The following is a 17,996-nucleotide window of genomic DNA, read 5'->3' on the forward strand; positions in this document are numbered from 1 at the left end:
ACCTGGCCCCCTCAGTCCTGGGGACTTTCGTTTTCTTGGAGTGCTGAAATAGTCACAATAATAGTCACCCATGCGGTGAACTCCCTTTTGCAACCTGCCTTTACACACGTGTTGAAACAGCTCTCATTCCTGCCAACCCTCCCGCTTCAGCCAGGTGCTCTGCTTTTTTTAAAAGCAGCACTTACATTTATCCTGCACTAGACAAATCAACCTGTGTCCCAACCCAAACAGCAATTTACAGGGTTTTTAATTTTTTTTTAAAAAAAAGAACTGCAAAGAAACACTGGGGATTGAGTGGGGAGGAAATGTGGTGTTATGGGCACAAGTCAACAGACTGTCCTTTCCCTGCTCTGCTGGAAACGTAATAGAACCGTAGTCCCCTCAACTCTCTCAAGCTGCAATAGGAATATAAACCTAGGTCAAGACAGACACCTTCAAACCACTTCCAGCACTTCTTCACCTATGTTTGTAGCAAAGGCATTCTCCGGGAATATATGTGTGTGTGTGTGTGTATCTCTTCTTCTATTGAAAATTGAGAAACTATAAAGAAAGAATCATGGGCATAGCCAGGCTTTATTTGGGGGGTGGGCAGAACCAAGTTATATGCGACACAGTTGGGCAGGCAGGTAGTCATGTTGGTCTGCCATAGTCGAAACAAAATAAAAAAATTCCTTCAAGTAGCACATTAGAGACCAACTAAGTTTGTTACTGGTATGAGCTCTCGTGTGCATTCAGGTATCTGAAGAAGTGTGCCTGCACACGAAAGCTCATACCAATAACAGACTTAGTTGGTCTCTAAGGTGCTATTGGAAGGAATTTTTTTATTTTGTTTCGCAATTGGGCAGTTAGTTAAGTATTTTTATTTATTTACTTGGTTTAGGGGGAGCATTGCCCCCACCCCACCCCCTGGTTACGCCCATGGTAAGAATGGGGACTCTAATATTTAAAGTAGGCTGTTGCTGTGTCTGCCTTTATTACAATGATTTATCATCCATAGAACACTTAAAACCTACAAATGACTTCCTAATCATTTACATGTTCCAAGCCTCAGAAGACTCAGTAAACAGCTATAATTTACAAGATGCAAAAGCAAAGGCTGATAGATTGTGCTGGTGACAGTTACAGAATTGGACAAACCAACTAGAATTCCACTTTTCCTCATTTTCCTCTTAAGATAAATGTGCTAATGGGATTTCTCATTAAAAATGGAATTGGGAAGGCAGGCATTCAAATAAAAACAATTTTGCACCTACCCCCCCCCCCCATTTGCAATTAAAACTAGACAGATGCTCATTTAGAACTGAGCAATATATATACATTCAGCTTTCAGGAAGAAATCCTCCCATAAAGTTCAGGACTAAGAGAGCAAAAAGGGACATGAAGCCTGGATAGCAACTTGGTGCTGATAACACCAAGGTTGCAGGTTCAATCCTCACAGCTGCCTATTCCTCTACTGCAGGGGGTTGGACGAGATGATTCGCAGGGTATTTTCCAACTCTACAATTCTATGTTTCTATGTCAGCTGCATCCACAAGGTTGAAATCCAATAGTTCATCCAACAGACTCCATTGGATATTTCTGCCAATTCATTCTGCCCCATTTGCAGCTGGAGCCATTTATGCCTTTGGGAAGCAGAAGAGGCCCAGCGACCTCATCCAAATCTTGCACCAATGGAGGTACCTAGTAGGTTTGGAGCTGAACCAAGACAAATGTTTAAAGCATGTCAAGGCAAAATGTTACCAGTTCAGACTGACATTAATGGCAAGAGTTTCTTCTGATAGACTAGAAGAAGAAAAATTATTGGGTTCAGAGCTGGATATGGAAAACCTATACAGTACAGAAAAGTAAAGGCCTTTAAAAGGAGAAATGCAGGAATTAAGGCTGCTGGCAGCATGTGAAGATTACTGAAATGATGCACAGAATGTGCTTCAGACACTCTAAACATAAATGCCAACTATTATTAGTAATACAACATAATGACAAGAGAGCTGGCAAAACCCAGCTGAAAGTGTCCATGAATGGCTGATTCACACTCAGCACTGAAATTGGGATGGCCAAGGCTAGGGAAAAAGTAAGGAAAAAGAACTCAGCACACACATTTAGCTTACTAAATTATTCTATACAAATATATTGTTCCTGAAAATTAACAGCCCATATTTCTGCATATAGCTCTTGAGCATCATGCGTTTCAAAGACGTTTCTGTTCTTTTCCAGCACCAAGTTGTCTCTGTTAACACAGTTGGTAGTCTGGACCTGCACTCTAGCAGAACATGGATTAACATTTCAACATCAAATGTGACATTTTGGCTGTAACAGGGAATCCAGCTTCATGTTCTCCTTGACTGTGCAAAATAAATAAAATGGAACCTCACCATGGTCATTTTTGTGCTGAATTGGACAAGTTTAAATTGGAGACACTGAAAAGTAACAATGCAGCATCCATGTTTGAGCTTCAGCTCCTCAGAACAAAAGTGGTTCATTCACTGGGACAGCAGAAACACTGGGTGCATCTAAACCATAAACTGGCTTCTACCACCTGAAACACCTTGCTTAGGAAGCGCTCATTTGTGTCCAGGAAATAATTGCCATGTATCTCTGGGACCAGTGATGTTGTTCCATAAGGAGCAGTTGTGCTACCACCTGTTCATGCAATTATGTGCTCACCAAACCCTAGACCCTGCTGGTCAGTCCCATCCCTAGCTAGCTCAATTTTTTTACAACATGCAAGGATTAAGAGGGCATGTGGCCTCCTAAACTGCTGCAAGCACCTTATCCACATCCTGAGGACTCAGAGGCTGAAACTGATCTTACGAAACCAGACTAGACGGGACACTAGGGTTGCCATATTAAAAAAAAATATCCTGACACCTGCAAAATTCCCCCCGATGCCATTTTTACACCCCAAAACAAGGACATGTCAGGAATTTTCCTGAGGTATGCAAGTCTACGGCACACTGCACACTTCCTCAGGACCTGTCACAACAATAGCATCAAAGTTGTTGCGGAGGTGCATGATTTTATCCGCTGTCACAGTAGACTTCCGGGAGCTGCAACATCCCATTCAGCAGGTATAGAATTGCAGAATTGTCATGTTGGAAGGGACCCTGAGGATCATCTAGTCCAACCCCCTGCAATGCAGGAATATGCAGCTGCCCCATACGGGGATCGAACCTGCAACCCTGGTGTTATCAGTACCATGCTCTAATCAACTGAGCTATCCAGGGCTTTGTTCCAGGTAACATGTTAGGAAGCATCATACCATTTAGAATAGGTCTGCTGCCCAACTACTTGAAGATACAATGAAGGCAGCAAAGTAGACCTTCTTTGCTGTCTTCAGTGCTCTAACATCTTTGCCACAAAAACAATGCAATTTGTTTTGCAGATATTAATATTGTACAGCTTGATGAATAAGCAACTGGAATAAAAATTGTCCATACCCATAAATATGATTCAAAAGCTTTACTAACAGAACTTGCTCCAAAAACAAATACAAAAACAAATAATGATACATCCAAATAGTTCTACAGTCATACCTTGGTTATCTAACGCTTTGCGTCTCAAACATTTTGGCTCCCGAATGCCACAAACCTGGAAGTGAGTGTTCCGGTTTGTGAACATTTTTTGGAAGCCGAACGTCCAACGTGGCTTCCGATTGAGTGCAGGAAGCTCATGAAGCCAATTGGAAGCTTCACCTTGGTTTTCGAAAGCTGAATGGACTTCCAGAACAGATTCGTTCGAGAACCAAGGTATGACTATATAGTGTCATGTGCATGTTCAGCAAGGCTTATCATCTTGCAAATTTGAAATTACTCTCTCTCCACACAGACTCTGTTTGCCTGGAGCTGTTCTCCTGTATCTTTATGAGACACCCTGTACAATTACACTATTAATGGTTTGTTGGTCTTTAGAAAAGTTGAAGATACTTGGCTAAATGCCTGCAAACATATTTTTCAGCTGATCTTAGTGATATTTGGCGTCAGCTTATGGTGAGAGAAATGATATAGCAGGGAATAATGCAGGTGAAATGCACCCTGTTTGATACTTAGAAGATTCTTGACATTTCAAATCAGTTTGAGCACTCCAACTGGAACTGCATTATGTGTGTTACCACATGAAAAATTACAAGAGCAGGAATCCTAAATATACAGCCTGCTTCATGGGTAAATAAAGCTCTGGAAATAATGATGGTGCAGGTTGGGGGGGGGGAATTGTGGGGCTAAAATTTACCTGGTGCAGAAATGGTGCAGAATGATTTCAAAGCAATCCATTACAATGGCACATGGGGTTTACAGTGGCTTATTCAATGAAAAAAACGACAAAAACTCTATGATTTACAACTATAAGAAAATATTGCATTTACCATGTACAGTTTGCATTCCACCAGGACCATGCAAACCCCGTCTCTCTCTCTCTCTGAGTCTGACCCAACCTGGCCCCTTTCCCTCAAACTCCTCCCCCTGGCCAACCCCAACCCCCCCCCCCCCGTGCATAACAACTGTCACTCTGACTCACGGCTCTCCTCCACATGGACCCAGCCTCTGCCAGCACAACCTCCTGCTCAGGATCTTGCTCTCCGCGTCCAACCAGACCCACCTTCTGCCTATGCAGTTTGGACGACGAGGAAGAGGAGCACAAATAGGTGAAGTCAAAACAGGACAGGATACACTTTTCTCCCAAAAAAGGGTGATCCCAGTTTTCTAGGGATGGGGGGCAACCCTCCATCCAGCACATATCATTGCAGTGCTGAGAGATCTGCACTGGGTGCCTGTTAAGCACAGAGCCAGTTATAAAGTTCAGCCACTGACAGACAAAGCTCTAAATGACTCCGGGGTCATGAAAAACCCTATTCACCTCCCTTGCCCAGGCAGGGCATTAAGATCAGCAAAGGAACCTGGTTTGTTTTGTGATGGCCTGATGTTTACCAGCATGTAGCAACACAGAGGCTGGATTTCAAACTGAAGGCAATATGTGATGGCTTTGAAGTAGGTGGTGCTTAGTCTGTATTGGGGTTCTCTTCTGCCAGCAATGCAAACATCCCCCTGAACGTGACCTCTTGGCCTCGTTGTTTAAATCACTTAAAAAAGTGCTGCTATTTTTCTAGAAAAAGAGGTGCTGGAGCTCTCCAGGAACTCTGCCCTCATTCTCTCAGAATGGCAATGGCGCCCAATGGAGAGATGCTGGAGTTCCAGCTGAAAAAAGCCCTGGCTTTAAACTGTTGCTATGGTTTTAACTAGCTTCTTCTATTGCATATTTTAATTAGGATGTTTTAAATGTAACTGTTTTGCTGCATATTTCCACAACGTGTGGATTTCACAGTTACAAAATCCTTAGAAGCCATTTTGGCATGGAAGCGACGTGTAAATTAAATAATAATAGTGATGCAGAACAAAGATTTCCAATGAGAGGCAAGCACAACCATTTTAATTGAGTAATTTCATTTGGTTCCTTGAAAGAGTGAGAATGGAAATGGAACCCGCAAGATCCCAAACCATTAAGACTGCCAAATTGTTTGATGCCTGCCAAATTAAAATGAGGGAAAAACAAGATGCAGCAAAATGACTCAGCAGATAATAGGGACAGATAATAGCCCTATAACGCGATCGCTTGTTAAAGCAAAACCACACACACATTGCCTGTGTTGGCTACTTAAGGGGACAACCTCCCCATGCAGCAGCAGAAGATGGCTCCAACGAGTCCAGTCTTTTGTCTTCAAAGATGGTCAACCAGCTGTCGCTAGAAAGCTTGCAAGCACACCAATGATGCCACCCCCATGCCTTGCTTGCCTCAGCACTCACAATCAGAGGTAAAGTGCCTCTGATGAGGGAGGCTCAGTTTTGGCCTGTCATTGCTCACATCTATTGCCAGAGTTCTCTTCCATGGATTTGCTTAATCATTTTTGTACCGTCCGAGCTACACTACATCTTGCAGCAATCATTCCATAACAGAATTAAACATTTTGCTTTCCATTTATAATACAAACCAATTGAAACGTCAAGTAAAAATGTCCTGAACTACTCAAAACAGACTTTGAGTCAATTTCAAAAGGCTTCTGACTTAGAATACTGTTTTCATCCCTTTGTACCTGGGTCTATTTTTGTTCTGCGTTTTTTCGTAAACTGAGTTTGCAATGTTTTCTAAGCAAATGAACAACATCAAAAGCTAGGCTGTAATTTGTTAAACCTGGATCTAAAAACGCCCAGACTTTATCTCAGCTAGATATTCTCTTGGCAGCTCTGACTCCTTTCTTTCACATTTCTTAGTTGAGGGGCTTTTCCTATTTTCTCTTTATCTTTCATTGTATGTGCCATTAAATCCTCTTTAAGTCCTAACGGAATATCCAATAAAAATAGGATAACCTACCATTTTGCAATCACAAAACTAGCAAGTGTTTGTCAAGTTCTTAGAGACCCTTCACCGCCCCGTTTATCACCCACACAAACAATAAATAGGGGAAGGGGACAGGCTTGCTGGCGAGGAGCAGCACCCACGGGCTCCTTTTGTTTCTTGCCAACATGAGGGATCACTGACTGTGCTCCGAAAAAATTAAAAACTAAACGGGAGGTAATGCACCTTAAGGAAAGATCAGATACGCCGCCGATACAGCTGTTGCTTGTATGAATCAGCGTCGTTTATTGACATAAAACAGAATTATTTGGCAGCTCGTGCAATAACAAATTTATCAGTCTAATGTCCCAGTCGGCTTCTTCTTCTTTTTTTTTTTTGCTGACTGACTGAGGCAGCCTTTGGGAATGGAGATTCACTGGGAGAAGCTGTGGAAAAGGCAACTCCCGCCACAGCCCAAGGCCCGACCTTTCCGCCTGCAAAACGAGCACCTGAGAAGCCAGAGGCCGGCAAGGCGGCCGGTCAGGCAGCAACGGCCCGCGCCCCCCCTCCCTCCCCGGCAGTTACCTGTTCCGGCCTCTCCTCCGCCGCCGCCGCCGCCGCCGCCTCCTCGGGCTCCTCCGCGTCTCCTTTTGTTGGCGGCGGGATGCCGGCTGCCTGTCGGGCTGCAGCCAATCGCCAGCCCCCCCCGCCCCCCCCGAGAAACGCAGGTGAGGAGCGCGTGCAAAACCCGGAGTCGAGTCCGCAACCAGTGGGGATACTATTTCTAACAGCCAAATGTGGCGGGAGAGGCAAACAGAAAGACGTGGAGCGGATCTCTCTCTCTCTCGCCCAGCTACCCTTTTGGACAGGCACCCCCAAACTCGGCTCGCCAGATGTTTTGGGACTACAACTCCCATCATCCCTAGCTAACAGTGGTCAGGGATGATGGGAACTGCAGACAGTCCCCAAACATCTGGAGGGCTGCCTTTGGGGATGCCTACTTTTGGGCTCCATGATCACTGCAGATGGTGACAGCAGTCACGAAATTAAAAGACGCCTGCTTCTTGGGAGAAAAGCAATGACAAACCTAGACAGCATCTTAAAAAGCAGAGACATCACCTTGCCAACAAAGGTCCGTATAGTTAAAGCCATGGTTTTCCCAGTAGTGATGTATGGAAGTGAGAGCTGGACCATAAAGAAGGCTGATTGCCAAAGAATGGATACTTTTGAATTCTGGTGCTGGAGGAGACTCTTGAGAGTCCTACGGACTGAAAGAAAACCAAACCTCTCCATTCTGAAGGAAATCAGCCCTGTGTGCTCACAGGAAGGACAGATCGTGAAGCTGAGGTTCCAAGACTTTGGCTGCCTCGTGAGAAGAGAAGACTCCCTGGAAAAGACCCTGATGCTGGGAAAGATGGAGGGCACAAGGAGAAGGGGATGACAGAGGGCGAGAAGGTTGGACAGTGTTCTCGAAGCTACCAACATGAGTTTAACCAAACTGTGGGAAGCAGTGGAAGACTGGAGTGCCTGGCGTGCTCTGGTCCATGGGGTCACGAAGAGGCAGACACGACTAAACGACCAAACAACAACAACTTTTGGGTCTTTGATCTGGACCAGGAAGCCAAAGTGTGTTGCCTTCGCAGGAGGCAGCTGTGCAGCAACTCCAAGCGGCACACCTGAGTCTCCACCTCCCCCGAAAGAACATCAGGGATGGTTTTGTATACTTGCCAACACGGAGTCTCATGGCCCCAGCATAACAGCAGCCTGTGGGTCCAGCACTTGATATTGCTAAAAGCTCTTCTGTTTGCAGTTGTCATTTCTCCTAGAACAGTGTCCCCCAACATGGACTGAAAAACACAAAAAAGGCCTGTGCCTCCTGTTGGCTAAGGATATACCAGCACAACATTGTTCTCGGGTGCCTTTCCAGCCTTTCCAAAGAAGCCTCAGCTGCGCTGCGCATCATGCGCTTCCTTAGGTGTTTGCAGTTTCATACTTGCGCCCGCGGGACAGGATTCACCCCCTCTCTCCGAGCCATAACATGGGGCGGAGGAGAGGGGACAAACCCAAGGAATGGCAGCTGTAGCCACTCTCATGACTTCTTCTTTTTACACTTTTGAAAAAAGTTAAAGCCAGGGCTATAACTTATGCAATATGTTTATTAGTTAGTTTTGTTAGCAAAACAAAATCACAGGTAACCCTGATCAATAAAACAAAGCAGCCAAGAGGCCATGCTGCATAAAAGAGAGTTATGCTGGAATTTGTTGATAGCCAACCTTCAGAGTATAGTAGACGCTCAGAGGATAGATAGTCCAGCTAAATGGGAGGTGAAATGGCCATCGCATTTCTCACACATGTCTCTTATTTACTTAAGTGGCAGCTGTGGTGGGGCTCAGAACCATGGTTAATAAGGAGGGGGGGGGTTAACACTTCCCCATTTGCTTTGGCCTGACAACAGTTGCTCCCCAGAGGGATGCTGCCTGCAGCAGGAGAAAAGCCCCATAAGCCCCGTGGGGCTGGAGGGGATTTTCATTAGGCCTGCAGCATAAAACATTCCTACATACAATGGTCCCAATCCTTACTGCTTTCCTATGGCTGCTGTTTAAAAAGGGAACAATGAAACACAATCATATTTCACATGTTGGCTATTACTTTGGCTCTTGTTAACATGAAGCAACAAAAATGAGGTGTTTCTCAACATGGAAATGTGGTTCACATGCTTGAAGGTTAGCTTTCATTGGTGTTTAATACAGTTCATTGGATAATAGTAAGAACATAATTATTTTTTTCTGATAATGTGACTGATATTCTCAGTGTCTGAAAGTTGAAGAAGGAATCTGTTCTATACATGATATATATTACTGTATTATTTCAGATAATGTGGAATGTCTTCAGCTATCTCCTCTGCACAAATTCAATTTTTTGAATTTTTAAGTAAAAGACATTGTGAAGTACTGAGGGCATATTGTTAAAATCTGAACAAGGCTAAGTTTGGCCTCAGATCCAAAAGATTATTTTCCGCAGCCCATAGTATGCACACCAGAGTGCTGAGTTAATAGTGGCCAAAGAGAACTCTTCTTTTAACATAAAATTATCCCTGACACCTTGTTAGCAGTTTGCAGATGCTTTAAAAGCAACCAACCAACCACCATGAATTGAGCATTTTTGTTTACTAAGTATTTCATCTAGTAAAAATTAATTGAGAATGTTTGTGCATACTGAACCTTGGAAGATAATCCAGCATACAACTGAGTTTAAACCAGAAACTAAATGTACCAACATCCCTCTCAACTGGAAACATTTAGTATGACAGAGATCTTCTGCTTTTTTTTTAATGAAAAAAACCCAGCACTTTGTGGTCGCATAAAACCTTGTATTTTAGCACTGCACACAATTGGAGCACACACAACTTAGTCTCTACAATTTTTTAACAGGAATGATTTGTCACTATTTTTAAAAACCACCTTCCAAATCTCCTCAAAGGCTAGTATAGGGGTTTATGAAGGAGAGGTTGCAAAAAATAGGGATGGAACTTTGAAGATAGGGACAATTGGATCATATTTAATTGCAGCATGCAATGGAAACACATTTTCAGTACCTTGCTGACAATAATACAGACCTTTCAATATCACTAACTAATGCAAACCAGCAGGCAAATTTAGTGAAAATGTAACCTTAGGCTGTAAACTGGAGACTCTTTAAATTAACGAATTCTGCTCCATTAGTTTCTTATCTTCCTATTTAAGACCACACTCCTAAGCAACTTTACTCACAATAAAGTCCTGTTGAATGGGACCTGCTGTTAAACAATATTTATTTCATAAAAATTATATGCTGTTTGATTGTAAAAAACAAAACAAAATTCTCAAAGAAAACAAGAAAATCAAGAAAAAACTGCAACTGTACTTTAAAATATCAGAAGTTAAAATCCTAAATCAGATTAAGAATATGATAATGAGGCAAGAAGAACAGTTAAGAGATTATATTAGAATTATGTTATTTTGTTTGGATTGAGCATAAACCTGACAAATCTCTTGCCTAGAAGAGGGAAAAGCTGAAGGGAGCAAGATTTGACTTATTTAAATACTTTTAAATAGATATTTTTAAAATAATTAGCTCAGAAGTCAAAGGCATGGATTAAGATTTTTTAAAAACCTATTTGAAAGAATAAACCATAAAAGTTATTGTCATTAATTTATTAAATTATGTTGTGTGAGAGAAATAAGCCAAGTGACTATACTCAAATATGGAAAAAGTTGTGATAAAAATTAATTACTTCTATTTACCAGTAGTCTCTTGAATTTTGTGGAATTTTGTGGAAATATGAATAAATATTCAGCATCATTATCCTTGACGGATAACTCTTTAAAGGTGTTGACAACCTTTATATTTGTTCTGGTATACTTTTATTAGTGCATTATTTTAATTATCTGTTTCTTTCTGATTTGTTAAAGGGGTTATTTTCCTTCAGTCACACTGGGGCCTTGCAGATAAAAGTTTGCACAAAAATTGAAGTCGCTAATTCAAAATGTGAGCAATCATGATATAATCTTGAGATGCAGCAGCAAAACAATGACCTTGAATGAGTCCTGAAGGCATAGGATGCTATAGGCACCTGCCAGAGCAAAGCAGCGTTGCTCAGGCCTGGCTCTTACTGGGAGATCGCCCTTGAATGAAAGTCAGGATACAGATATAATAAATTACCGTGTATAGACTCACGCAAACTAATGAAATTTCAACAACACCAGAGCCTGCAATAAACCCAGATGCCAACTTTGCTGCCACATACACCCGGACAACACCATTACTGGCCCCAACAACATCACACATACCATCTCGGGACTATTTAATTGCTCATCGTCTAACATTGTATATGCCATCAAATGCCAACAGTGTCCCTCAGCTCTCTATATTGGACAAACAGGCCAAACCTTACGCCAAAGAATAAACGGACATAAATCGGACATCAAGAATCACAAGACAGAGAAACCAGTAGGAGAACACTTCAATCTCCCAGGATATTGAAGATCTATACAAGATCTCAAAGTAGCTGTATTACTACAAAGGAATTTCAGAAATAGACTGGAAAGAGAAGCTGCTGAATTGCAACTCATTACCAAACTTAAAACCATGGAGAGACCTGGTCTGAACAAAGACATTGGATTCTTATCTCATTATACATGACAAAGCCATTTTTCACCTTCTCACCCCTTGCTTTTTCCTATAAGACCTATTGCAGTCGTTAAGAGTCGTCAACAGGCTCATCACAGCTATCTGCCAACCACCCATTCCCACCACCCTTCTGAGTAATACCCCTCCCCACCTTCTCACTATATAGAAGGATCTGGCAACTTCTGTTTCAGTGTATCTGAAGAAGTGTGCATGCACACGAAAGCTCATACCAAGAACTAACTTAGTTGGTCTTTAAGGTGCTACTGGAAGGAAAAAAAATTTTTTTGTTTCAACAACCAAAAGGTAAGAGTGTGACAATAACTGCTGCTCTCTCCCACACACTGGGCCACCTGCTGAACCTGCTGCGCTGCAAATTACTAGATGTCAGTCACACATAATCAATCAATATCCTTATTTACCACCCCTAATGATCCATTAACTGGTCCCCACTTCTATTTCCTCAGCTACCTAATTATAAACAGATCTCAAAACAGAATTATTATTCCTTGATGTCATAAGATTTAGAATATGAACAAAAACAGCAGCCCTTTTATCTAATACAAACTGCCAATTTTTGATATTTAGTTAAGGCTGCTATTAACAACAAAGCAACCAGCAACTTTTTGACTTTTAGAAGACACCTGAAGGCAGCCCTTCAGGGAAGTTTTTAATCGCTGATGTTTTACTGTGTTTTTAATATTTTGTTGGGAGCCGCCCAGAATGGCTGGGGCAACCCAGTCAGATGGGCGGTATACAAATAATAAAATCATGACCATCATCCCCATCCTCATCTCCTAATAGATACATGGGGATACCTTATCGCAGAGTATAAATGTATCTTTGAGAATAAGCATTTTGCTTTGTTGTACTGTTAGTTTTATTTTGAAATGCCAACAGGGTTCCAAGAAGCACTTGAGGACCAAACTTCCAAAAATAATCATGGTCTACATACAAACTATTTGAAAATACTAAGCTGGTTGCTTGCAACTGCACACTCACTCTTTTTTCACTTGTCCAAAATATTTCTGTTGTAGCTCTTTATCAAGTTTATGTATTTCCTGAAATAAGAGTTTGCTGAATTACAAAATTAATTTAAAGGTAGAATTAACGGCTGCAGGAGACCTATAACCATTTCAGGGGCGGGGGAGAAAACACTTCGGTAGAGAAAGAATTGAAATTGCCCTGAGAAAGTCCACGATTTTCCTTCAGGAAATCAAAGTTTCACACATTGCTAAAAGTCAATTACACAGAGTAGATTCAGACAGGGTCGGCCTGCTGTTTTTAATGAGGGTTGCAGATGCAGCGGCATCATAGGATGCAACAAGTGTGGGGTTGTGTTCTGACTGACCTAGATACACACAAGCAGCACACAAGGAGAAGGACACACAGCTTCCTCTGAGCTCTAAGAGCTTGTGTAAGACACATGGAGAGCCCTGCTGGGTCAGGTCAAAGGCGCATCTGAGGCAGCCTCCGCTTTCCACATTGGCCACCCAGAAGCCTCTGGCAAGTCAGACAGCAGGACCTGAGGACAAGAGCCTTCTCCTCCCTTGGGCTTCCCAGGAAGCAACTGGAATACGGAGGCAGGCTCCTCTGGCAGTAGATGTGGAACACAGCATCCTGCACAGAGGTGCATTCGCTGGAACAAGGATCCTGGCAGTAAAATAGAAATATGGACAAGCCTTTTTCGGAGAAGTTTGCAAAAGTCTTTAAATGCAGATCTCCAAGTATCTGTGTGAATGGAAGAAAAGGCTGGAAAATAGCCCCCCCCCCCCGATTTCTATACCACTTGGAGGGCTGCCTCAATGCTTTTATCAATGTTTTATCGGTAGCATAATTGGCATGCAGTGAACATAAAATGTGAATTTAATTTAGCAATAATTGGCTACTTCTGTTGATTTGGAGTTTCTGAGAGTCTCTTGGTAAGAAGAGAAATGCTACGTCTTGGCATGATAGATTTGCTTCCTGCCGCTCTGAGCCCTTTATTTCGCTTTGGTTGGATGCTTTACTGCTTTCTGAAGAAATACATTAAGTGTGGAAGAGAACAAAGGAGTAATCAGAATGGAAATCCAGAGACGAAGCCATGTTCCTCTGCTGCAGCAAAAACAACATAATGGTTCAGATTTTTCAGGACACAATTTATTGTAGCATGAACTTTCATGAACCTTCAAGGTAGTCGAAGCTGAAACGCTCACCACCCCCGTCCTTAAAAAACACACCTCCCTCGACAACAAATACTTCCATGTTTATGAATATTTATTATCAAGTTTTTAGTTACTAATGTATGTAAACATGTAATGTATTGATTCCCAAATTGTGGAGAGGTGCTGGTGGAGAAGGAAATACAGTGGTACCTCAGGTACCTCAGATGCTTCAGGTTACAGACTCCGCTAACCCAGAAATAGTACCTCGGGTTAAGAACTTTGCTTCAGGATGAGAACAGAAATTGCACGGTGGAAGCAGGAGGCCCCATTAGCTAAAGTGGTGCTTCAGGTTATGAACAGTTTCCGGTTAAGAACGGACCTCTGGAACGAATTAAGTTCTTAACCCGAGGTACCACTGTATTGGGTACCATCTGAGCATTGTGTTTGCCAGAGCCATAATCTCATGGGTAGCCAGGGCCATCTTTAGCATATGTGCCACCAGGGTACAAAGAGCCACCCAATGCCCCCAAATTTAGTTTAGCCGCCCCCATTTTTTTAGGGGGGACCAACTCAAAGTTGTTGCGCTTTTTTGGGGGGAGGAAAATCGCCTGTAACAACGACGCAAGGGAAATAGCTGCTTTTGCTTCCTGACTCATCAGAAATACAGACGCTACAGAGTAGCAGAGCGACAGAGGAGGGGGGCAAGGTCTTTTGCTCTATTGCTTTTCACTGCCGCCAATACATTTGGTGCCCACCAGAATTCGGTGCCTAGGTGTACCACACCCCTTGCACCCCCAGGTAAAGACGGCCCTGTGGGTAGCATTGCTAGGTGTATGCAAGGTGTGCCCAGGCATACCGCCCTGTTTCAAAAACAACAATTTGTCCCAACGTGGCTCCCCCCACACTGAGTATATCCTACCCTCAAGGGAAAGCCAGGTGACGCATGTCATGTGTAGTTTAGTCTGACTCCAAGAGAGGCACCACTACAGAGAAAGTGAGCACCTCTTAAAATCTTGGGTGCTGAGTCTGGGACCAAGTGTGGCTTCCAGGGCACATAGGAGAGTGACCAGGTTGTTTCTAAATGTGAACTGGGCAAATCAGTGGTTTACGATGCTAATCTTTCTCTTTCTAGCCATTATCAAACATAGGGCTTAATAAGCCCTCCAGAACTTTTGTGACGTGTTTCTGCATGCAAATGGCAAATGGCACCCTGTGCCATGAGATGTTTGAGACAAGTGCTGCCAAAGAGAAGCTTGAAGGGGGAAATGTTGATGCTTATTATTTTTATTACCCTCCTGGCATATTAATAAGTTTTTCTCCTCTTCTCCCTAGGCATAATAAAAAGCTCCTTGCTGGCAACTGTCCTGATTGATATTGATGGCTCTGTCCGAGCAACAAACGTTGTGGCTTTAGGGACCTCCATTTCCCAGCACCTGAAGGGAGCTGGACTTGATTCTCAAAGCAAGATTTCATGCTGCATCACCAAACTCTTTCAGACCTTCCTGAGGTTCTGCCTTTATTGGCTGATACAGAAAATATAGAGTCCTTTGTCTTTAACAATATTTAGCTGCCCTTTCTACCTCACCTCATCTTGAAGACTTGAGGCATGCATTGGGGTTTAAATCAATATATTGCAAATAGGTAAAAATATGAATAAACAGTGACCAGAGACGCTCGCCTTCAAGGCTGAATTAACTCTGGCTACAAACCCATGGAGTTGTGGAACCCCTGTTCCACTGGGACTACTGGGTCACAACCCTCCAAATGAGGGCTATTTTTAACACCCTACCCTGCCAGTCATCATCATCATCTCAGAGTAACACACTCTTTTCTGTCCCTCACATTTTTTATACTTCCATTTAAACTGACTGATGCTCCTGGAGACATTTCAGTAAATCTCTTCTCAGCCAATCCATTTCCTGCATCACACCACCAGTCCTAATAGAAAAGTAGGGCTATGGCAAAGAGCTCCTTCCCATTTTCCTCTAGGTAGAAAAACATGTGGCAGACATTTGAATATTCGGACAGCCAGCTTTCCAGACCCTGCTGGGCAGATTCCCACTCCCTCTGTCGTTAGGAGGGCAATTCAGCTGCTTGAGGAGCAGTGCTGCACCAGAGGGTAGCCCATCTGAATAATACATCGGTTCTGAGCATGCCCTGAGTTGTTTCCTTGAAGGCCAGATCTTCTAAAAGCTTGTAGCATGTTCTGGTAACCAGAGAAGCAACAGGATGTGTCTTCTACTTTGAGGATCTTTTGATATTTGGGCTAGTACTGTATTAGTTTTTTGACCTTGCTAGAGAGAAATAGCACGGATGCAGTGGGAGTTTCTTTCTATAATAAATATCTAGTTTTTACTTAATCTTTCTGCATTTATGACTTGAGTTGGGAGGGGAAACGATGGGTGGCTTGTGTAGGTGTTGCAACAAAGTCTGTATTAACCATTTCCTTGCATTCATTCATTAAAAGACAGATGACCTTGGGGTCCCTTCCAACTCTGCAATTCTATGAAAAGCTGCTGCTGCTGCTGCTGTTGGATGGAGCAGAGCAGGCTGATCCGAGCCACATGCGATTCCAAAGTATTTTGCAGAAAAGGCATGTGGGTCTGCTTCCAACAAGCTCCCCTCCTAGCTTAAAGTTCAGAATATTTTGCAGGATTTATTCCTTGCAAGCACAGAACAGCCATTGTGTGGCCCCTGTAAAAGTGCCAGTTCTGCAGACTGAAGCAATTGACTAGGCATATGTGGGGCAAGACAATTCCCAAGGTAGACTGGTCCCAATCTGTTAAGGGCTTTATACACTAACAGGAGCACTCTAAATCTGGCCAGGTCACAACTTGGCAGCCAGTGCAAATCTCTGAGCAGAGGTGTAATACGCTGACATGGTCTCACTTCTGCCAGCAACCATGCTGCAGGAATCTTCACTAACTGCAAAGAAAGCCCCATACAGAGGGCACAGCAGTGCCTGGACTACCATGGTCAAGCTACCCTGGTCCAGGAATGGCCGCAGCTGTCCTACCAGCCGAAAGTGGCAAAAGATGCTTGAAGCCATCCTTGGGCCTCCTTGGGCCTCCAGGGACAATGCTGGATCCAGAAGCACCGCAGACTGTGAATCTGCTCCTTTGGCAGGAAAGCGGCCCCATCCAGGGCAACAATGGGCCATTTCTTCAACGTGGTGGGAACCAGGCACCCACAGCACCTTTGTCTGCCTGGGATCCAGGCTCGGCTTGTTTCCCCTCATCCAGCCTATCCCTGCATCCAGGCCCCGGTCCAGGCCTCCCCTGATTCAGCTGCTGTGGAAAATACACCTGTGTCATCAAGGCTCAAGATGGCACCTCAACCAAAGCTCTTGCTCTCAGCAGCTTCATATAGATATTAAATAGTACTGGGGATAAAATGGGGCCTTGTGGCAGCCTCCCCCTAGGTACTCCCTGGACATGGTCACATAAGGTAGGTTCCAAAGCCCTGTAGCCTCCTACTACCTTTGGCTTAGTCCCATGGGTCTAGAGAATCTGTGTCATTCCAGAATGCCTGCATTGGTCCCACCACAACCCTCTCTGGTATTTACAACCACCTGGTAGTTAGTTCAACTCTCATACTCCCTCCCCTATAGACAGATTTATCAAAGTAGTTTCTCCAGAGAGCTTCCTTTTTGAATAATGGGGAGAAAATCTGTTTGTTGATGGATGGCAATAAATACAATACAGCGGTACCTCAGGTTACATATGCTTCAGGTTACATACGCTTCAGGTTACAGACTCTGCTAACCCAGAAATATTACCTCGGGTTAAGAAATTTGCTTCAGGATGAGAACAGAAATCGCGCAGCGGCAGCAGGAGGCCCCATTAGCTAAAGTGGTGCTTCAGGTTAAGAACAGTTTCAGGTTAAGAACAGACCTCCAGAACGAATTAAGTTCTTAACCCGAGGTACCACTGTACAGATAAGGCTTATGCATTCACCTTAGCAGCTCAAAGGATCAGGGAGAATTTCATTGTACAACATGGGGTCTTGTGGGCTGGGACCACCTGTGCTAAAGTATACTTCTATACTGTTTGTATTGTTGTGATGACCAACGGTTTCTAACAAATAAATCTGACTGACTGACCTAACCGAAGGGTCCAGGGCCAGTTTCTTTAGGAGTGGCTGTCCCACTGTCTCTTTCAAGGTGAGAGGGGCCAGTCCCTCGTGCAATGAATCATTAACAGTGCTGTGGACCCAACCAACAACCCCCCTCTGCTAGATTTCGTGAACCAAGTGATGTGGCTCAAGAGGACATGCAGTTGGGCAAATAGCCACAAGTACCTTGTCCACATCAGGCTGCGTAAATTGACAATGATCCCATGACACATCCCAGATTTTGGCACT

General features: G+C 43.5%; 1 protein-coding gene across 2 annotated transcripts in view; it reads right to left on the reverse strand.

The window, feature by feature from the left end:
- CNTNAP2 (contactin associated protein 2) overlaps positions 1-17,996 on the reverse strand; it is a 999,981-nt gene that overhangs the window by 17,753 nt on the left and 964,232 nt on the right. The window lies entirely within an intron of this gene.

The sequence above is a fragment of the Podarcis filfolensis genome (assembly GCF_964270895.1).
Source record: "Podarcis filfolensis genome assembly, chromosome: 12".
NCBI classification, from domain to species: Eukaryota; Metazoa; Chordata; class Lepidosauria; order Squamata; family Lacertidae; genus Podarcis; species Podarcis filfolensis.